This window comes from Rattus norvegicus, chromosome 6 (assembly GCF_021556685.1).
Source record: "Rattus norvegicus strain SHRSP/BbbUtx chromosome 6, alternate assembly SHRSP_T2T, whole genome shotgun sequence".
NCBI classification, from domain to species: Eukaryota; Metazoa; Chordata; class Mammalia; order Rodentia; family Muridae; genus Rattus; species Rattus norvegicus.
This window is the reverse complement of record NC_141539.1, coordinates 97,613,769-97,620,242: the sequence shown is the minus strand read 5'-3', so window position 1 is coordinate 97,620,242 and position 6,474 is coordinate 97,613,769. Positions and strand designations below refer to the sequence as shown.

At 43.2% G+C, this 6,474-nt stretch overlaps 1 long non-coding RNA gene across 1 annotated transcript; it reads right to left on the bottom strand.

The window, feature by feature from the left end:
- Positions 1 to 630: 630 nt before the first annotated feature.
- LOC148005308 (uncharacterized) lies at positions 631 to 3,547 on the bottom strand. Its single transcript, XR_015623119.1, has 2 exons — positions 3,264 to 3,547; positions 631 to 874 (listed from the first exon to the last, which is right to left on the bottom strand). It is a non-coding gene; the product is annotated as an uncharacterized LOC148005308 (long non-coding RNA).
- Between the last annotated feature and the right edge of the window lie 2,927 nt (positions 3,548 to 6,474).

Here is a 6,474-nt window from a genome sequence, read left to right as displayed (position 1 = left end):
TAGGCGGGTGTTGTTCTGAGGTCACCACTCCCTTTATTCCATTTAGCATCAGGCTTTCCTTTAATCTGTTTATGCTTCCTTATGCTCCTTTCTCCTCAAATTGTACATTTTATATTTTTTCCTTGTTCAGCTTGTTCCTTTTCATTATAGATCTGCATAAGCATGGCAGTTAATAACTACAGGACACAGTCCTTGCTAGGCTGTTTTGAAATTTCCTCTGCAAATGTAATTAATCCACATTCTTCAGTTTAGCGTCAGGTAGATTTTTGTTTCTTTGTACATTTGTTGGGATGGGTAGAAAGTAGCCATCTCTTTACCAAATTATCACAAAACCTGTCTCAAGGCCACATACTAAAATTTTTCTCCTCTGAAACCTTTCAAGTCAGTTACCCCACAGTCTGAGTCACCCTCAGCATCACCATCTTCTGAAGGACCCCAGGGCCTTTTGCCAGCCTTACACCTACCTAGCTCAGGTCAAGCTACGCCAAGTTCCATTCTTTACCTGTAGTTCTGGAGAAGAGCAAGAATATTCTTGTCCCCGACAGCGGGGACCCAGTTATTCAGGGTCCCGAAGAGGCTTTCTGCCTGTGGGCCAAATGAGGGTGAAGAGAAGAAGGAGACCAAGCAAGATTCTGTTGTCAAGGTCTCGTTTATTGGAGTGAACGTTACAGCTTTTAAGGCTTTCAGGTAGGGGGAGTGTCCTTTGTGAAACATGAAGGAGGGGGAGATGAAGATATAGACAGTGATAGCTGGAGGCAAAGAGGTCAGGCGGTAGACGATGATGAGGTCAGGCGATGGAGACACTGGGTGTTGACTCAGGAGATAACTGGTATCTGCTCGAGCTGAGGCATCCCTTGAATGTTATCTTCCTGTGCTGTAAATTCATGGGAGAGGCTTTATCCAACAATCTTAAGACTTATGGCAGTCATCTTAGGGGTGAATATCTGTGGCCAAACAGCCCAGAGTCACCTAGTCACTTTGAGTCACTTTGAGTCAAAAAGCGGCTAGGCCCAAATCCAATATGGCTCCGTACATATTCTTAAAAAAACAAACAAACAAAAAAATCACACACACACACACACACACACACACACACACACACACAGAGGGGGGGGCGGGGAGAGAGAGAGAGAGAGAGAGAGAGAGAGAGAGAGAGAGAGAGAGAGAAAGTACTGGCTGACAGTCACCTGAACCTTTGGTCCCAGATTGAGTTCCAAGGCATGTCATAATCTGTCCATGCTTGCTAGCCAGCAGATTCAAAGGTCAATATGCTAACCAATAAGTTTAAACTGTAACCTTGCTTATGTAACCTATACACCTAAAAGCTATGAAAACTGCTTGTTATAGTCACTCGCCACAAGGGGCTGATTGAGGGTCTACCCCAACGTGCCAGAAAATAAACCTCTTGCATTTGCATCAAATTCCATTCTTGTGTCTCACTTGGGTTGGGGAAGGGGGTGTCTCCCAGGAGTTAAGACTCACTTCGATTCTTACACTTTTATGCTTCGATAGTTTGGCCCATCAGCCTCCACAACAGTCCAATCATTTTTCTAGTCCAGAGTCCCAAAATGTTCCATATTATTCCAAGTGAAAGCCTGGTCAGGCCGGTCACAGCAATGTGCCAGTCCCTGGTACCACATTCTGTCTCAGGGTTTTAGAGCTTCGAAGAGACACCGTGACCAAGGCAACTTTTATAAAGGACAACATTTAATTGAAGCTGGCTTACAGGTTCAGAGATTCAGTCTGTTATCATCCTGGCAAGAAACCTGGAAACACACAGGCAGCCATGGTGCTAGTGAAAAGAAAATTATACGAATTCTAGGTTTAAAAATATAAAATTAAAAGAGTTAGCCCCAAAAGCCACAAACTCAGGGCTGAGCCCTGCCGCCAGGAATAGCAGGCCATAAAGATAAAGAAAAGGAATGCAAAAACCAGCTCAGGCTATCGAGGACTGACCCATAAACCATCCAAAGACATCCCCCCAGCTTACTCAGAGTCATACTTTAACCAGATGTCCTCCAGACCCTGATAAGCCCCTACTTGTGCTTTTCAGCCATTGTGTCCTGCAGAGAGCACTCCAAGAAACCGGGCAGCCCAAGCCTAACCAGAGGTGTTTCAAATACAGATGCTTCATCAATTTTGACAAACTTTTAAAAATAATGAGGACCTGAAGACCCTACCCTTCTCCTGATTTAGTAGCTCTGTTCCAGGAACCAGGGGGCCATAAAACTTTCTGGCGTCCCCTTATCTCCTGGAGCCATAAAACAATCTTGTAACTTGTGGTACATTCCCCTTTGACATCCCCCATCCCCTGGTGCTCACAGCCTCTGCCTTTAAATACTCTTTTTCCCAGCCTCTCGGGGTCGACACCTCTGTCTCCTGCGTGGGATATGTGTCGGCCCGGAGATCTCTGTAATAGGTCTCCGTAATAAACCTCGCCTTTGCTTATTACATCCAAAATGGTCTCTCTGTGTCTGGGGTCGGCGATTTCCCAAGACTTGAGTAAGGGTCTCTCTGCGTGGGATCTTTCACTAGAGGAGCCAAAAGTTCTGTATTAGTGATCAAACCAGCTCAGTCAACAGGTTCCCCAGGGCAGGAGTGAGGATTAAGAAGAAAAAGACAATTAGACAATACTGTAGCATGACTCCAGCCAGTGCTGAGGTTGAAGTGGGTTTATTATTTTCCAATCTGCTTTTATACCACTTTAAGTACATGCAGAATAATAAGATCTGTTCTGGGTCTAGGAACAAGCAAGACAATAAATAAAATCCTATAAACACCTTTCTAGGTTCTGGTGAGGATGACCAAGACAAAAGGACTACCACTCCTGCCTCAGCTGGGTCCTGCTCTGAGCTTTGCATTAACTCAAATGTAAATGTTCTTAATCTGGGTCAGTTTTCTGAGTCCAGGCCCCCAAATCAGATGCCAGCCTTGAGCTTACTTCTTATTCCTGGACTGTTGTCAAATTCCCCCCAAGTGTGTAGAAGCAAGTGGCACCCAAAGGCTCACAATCTATCAGGATCAGCAGGCAGCAGGAAGAGAAAGAGATGCCAGGCCTTGCTTGAGCATCTGAGACCTCAAAGCCCACCACCAATGACAAGGCTGCACCTACTACAACAAAGCCATTTCCATTCAAACCACCACAAACTGTAAACCCAAAAGAAGCTCTTATGCAAGTTGCCTTGGTAATGATACTGTATCACAGCAATAGAAAAATAACTCTGATAAAGAAGAATGTTCCAAAACAATGTTTCCTTCCATACCATATTAAAAGAAAGGATCTCCGGGAGTGGCTTAGGACGGTTTCAGGAGGCACAGGAATCTTTGTAGGACGAAGTGGTACATGGGATGCACTGAGGAAAAAGGATCTCCAAGTTTCATCAGAGCAACTGCAGCCCCCTTACTTCTGGATGTCAACTGTACCCAGCTCTTTCTGACAGTGCTTTCAGACAGGTTGCAGCTCCAGTCGACAGTGATGGAGCACACTGAAATGGGTTAGTGGACTCGTCGACATTGTGATGTTGTCAGCATTGTCATTGATTGTGGTAAGGGAATTAGGACATTCAGGTTTTGTAACAGGGTGTCCAAAGTCCTTATCTAGAGTAAATAATACAGAAACGGGTCTGAGGTCCCCCAAACATTGCTGCTGACAGTTTTAAATGTGAACTTTAGGGTTTTGTTTGTTTTTTTTTTTTTTTTTTGTTTTTGTTTTTGATTTTTTTATCTGTTATTTATTCTGAGGTGGGTTGGGGAAGGAATTTGCCAGTGGGACCCCTGCCCCCGATCTTATGATGTTTGCTTAAGCCCCCATTGTGTCCCGCAGATAATGTTCCAGGAAACCAAGGTTGGAGTTTAACCAGATGTTTCATCAACTCAGATAAACATTCACCCTAGGGAGCAGGAATCAAGGACTGTTCCCAGGACATTAAGCCTGACCTTTCCTGTTGCCTCACTAGGAACCCCTGCTCCCCCCCACCTCTGCCTATATAAACCCTAAGCTTCTGTGCTTCGGAGTCCTCTTTCTCCTGCGTGAGATACATGTTGGCCCGGAGTGCTCTGCCAAATTAAACTGCCTCATGTGTTTACAGCAAGACGGTCGTCTGTGTGTCTTTGGGTGTGCCCTGTCTCGAGACTAGAGCAAGGGGGCTCCCTTTGGGGGTGTTTTACTTGGCTAACAAATTATTAACAGTTTTCATGATTTATGGCACCTTAAATGACAGACATTAACTGTTCTAGATACCTCTATCTTTAAAGCAAATGTGCCCATTTATTTTGCATAAATATGTAAAATCCACAATTAAGAAAAGAAATCTTAAGAGCATTTTATTCTTTACCTATATCCAGGAAATAAAACCAAGCCACTGCTTTTCCCTAACAAAGGACAGGCTCAATCTAAGAAAAAGGTTAGGACTTACACACCTCCCTGATATGAATATAAGTACTTTCTGACAGTCCCTGGCATGTCCTCAGGGTAGAGGTCTTCGCTCCCTAAACTAAAACCCAAAGGTATTCCTTGGTATCACATATGTTCATTCTGAGGCCTTTCAACACCATACTAAAGATTCCTGATGCGTTGTAATGTAGCTTAAACAACCCCATCAACAACAACCAATAAGCAAGACAAATAAGAAAACCTCAATAGGTCTAAGAAATCAAATGTGTTGGCTCGTTTTTTTTCCACAAGTGCCCTTTTAAGTTCTCACACAGATAACCCTGGACCTCTGCTGGGGTCTGATGCTCTGGTTACCCCTCTTTCCCCTTCCCACCCCAAATTTCTCCTCCCACCCCTAATTTTTCCTCCCAACCAATCCAGAAGCTTAGAGTAAAAACTTATTAACAGCAAAAGCTGACCTCAAAGTTCATACTTCCCACAAATGTTAGAATAAAAAAGGTTGTAAAATGTTGATTTGGACACACATAGAGATTTTTTTGAGGGGAAAAAGAAAAACAATGGACAGAGATAAGACCCAAGTGACATGTTAGAATGTGGCTTCCTGACGATCCAACACACACGCGTTCAGTTATGAGATTGTTCTCTGCTCTAGAAGCAGCCTCACTTGACATTTTAGGCTGATGCCTGTAGCTGTCACAGTAAATATTAAAAAAGATACAACAACCCAACCTAGTGCTGGCTCTGGTGGGCCACAGGGTGTCTGCGGGGCATTTTTATCTAAATCAGCAAAGCATCTCAATTGAGTTGCTAAGCTCCCAATCTCCATCCCACCTTGCCACTGGCTACTCTCTGGGCCCAGCAGCAGCCTCTCTCTTGTCACTCTCTTGCTGCAGAATCTGCTCACATTCCCAGTGTCTGCCCCCTGTGGTTATGGTCACAACTCCCAATAACCCGTTAACATCAAAACTCAATAAGCTTGTAATTTATCAATCAGATTTATACCAGTAAACCCTCCCCCCACAAAACATCCACACAATAAACTCTGAATCAATTAATATTAATAATAACTGTCCACCTAGAGAAGACAAATTGTCCCATTAAAATCCATCCCTTATGAAATAGTCATAACTACCTGTGGCCCTTTAAGGCCACACAGATCTGGGTCATCCTTGTCCTCATCCATATTGGTTCTTCTTCCCCTTTGTCCTCTCTCTGTCCTCTATCTAAAAGTCTGCCCCCATCTTACTTTTTCACTGCCTAATCACAGGCCTTGCCTTATCTTGTGCCTGCCTTCACCTGCATACAGACAAGAATCCACTTATAACTGCCTTTGAAGAGCCGAAAAACAAACAAACAAACAAATGAACAAACAAACAAAACCAAAACCAAAACCAAAACCAAAAAAACCCCCAAACCAACCCTATCTCTAATATTATACTTCAAGTCTCCAGTACTTTTATTATGGAGGGAAGATTATTATTTCCTCTACAGATCTCTTTGAATACACACAAGAAGTACCACTTCCATAGGACAGAGTCCCACTTTCAACTTACCAGAAGTCCTATTTTGTTGGCTTTAGGCATTGTTGATACAATATGCATCCTGTAGTTGGAACCTTGCATGATTTTCCTTTAAACTAGTCCATCATTTGACTCCTCTTAAAGTTTCTATTTTGGGGGTTGCCATATTCTTGGTATATAGCTCTATATGCACAGTAGATCTTGGGTATACATATCATTTCATAGTCCAAGAGATCTCTCTTAAGAGCTAAAATGATGTCAACAGCTATACTACAAGGCTTGATGGTCCTTAGCATTCTGAGATTGGCACAGATAATAAAGTGCTATGTGTAGACAACTTGGCAATAGAGAGAAGCCACTGTCACTCATTCAAGTTTTCAATAGTGGTCTCTCTGTCAGACTCAGCCTTATGTCTCAAAGGTATGGTAATATTGTAGTCTCTTGTGCCTCATTATTCGGTGTTAAACTAAGGGAAAAAAGTTCTTTTTTGAGGGCTTAATTTGCAAAACTAGCCTTGCTATAAAAGTGGGTTTAGACATTCCAGCATGTAGAGAAATCTGT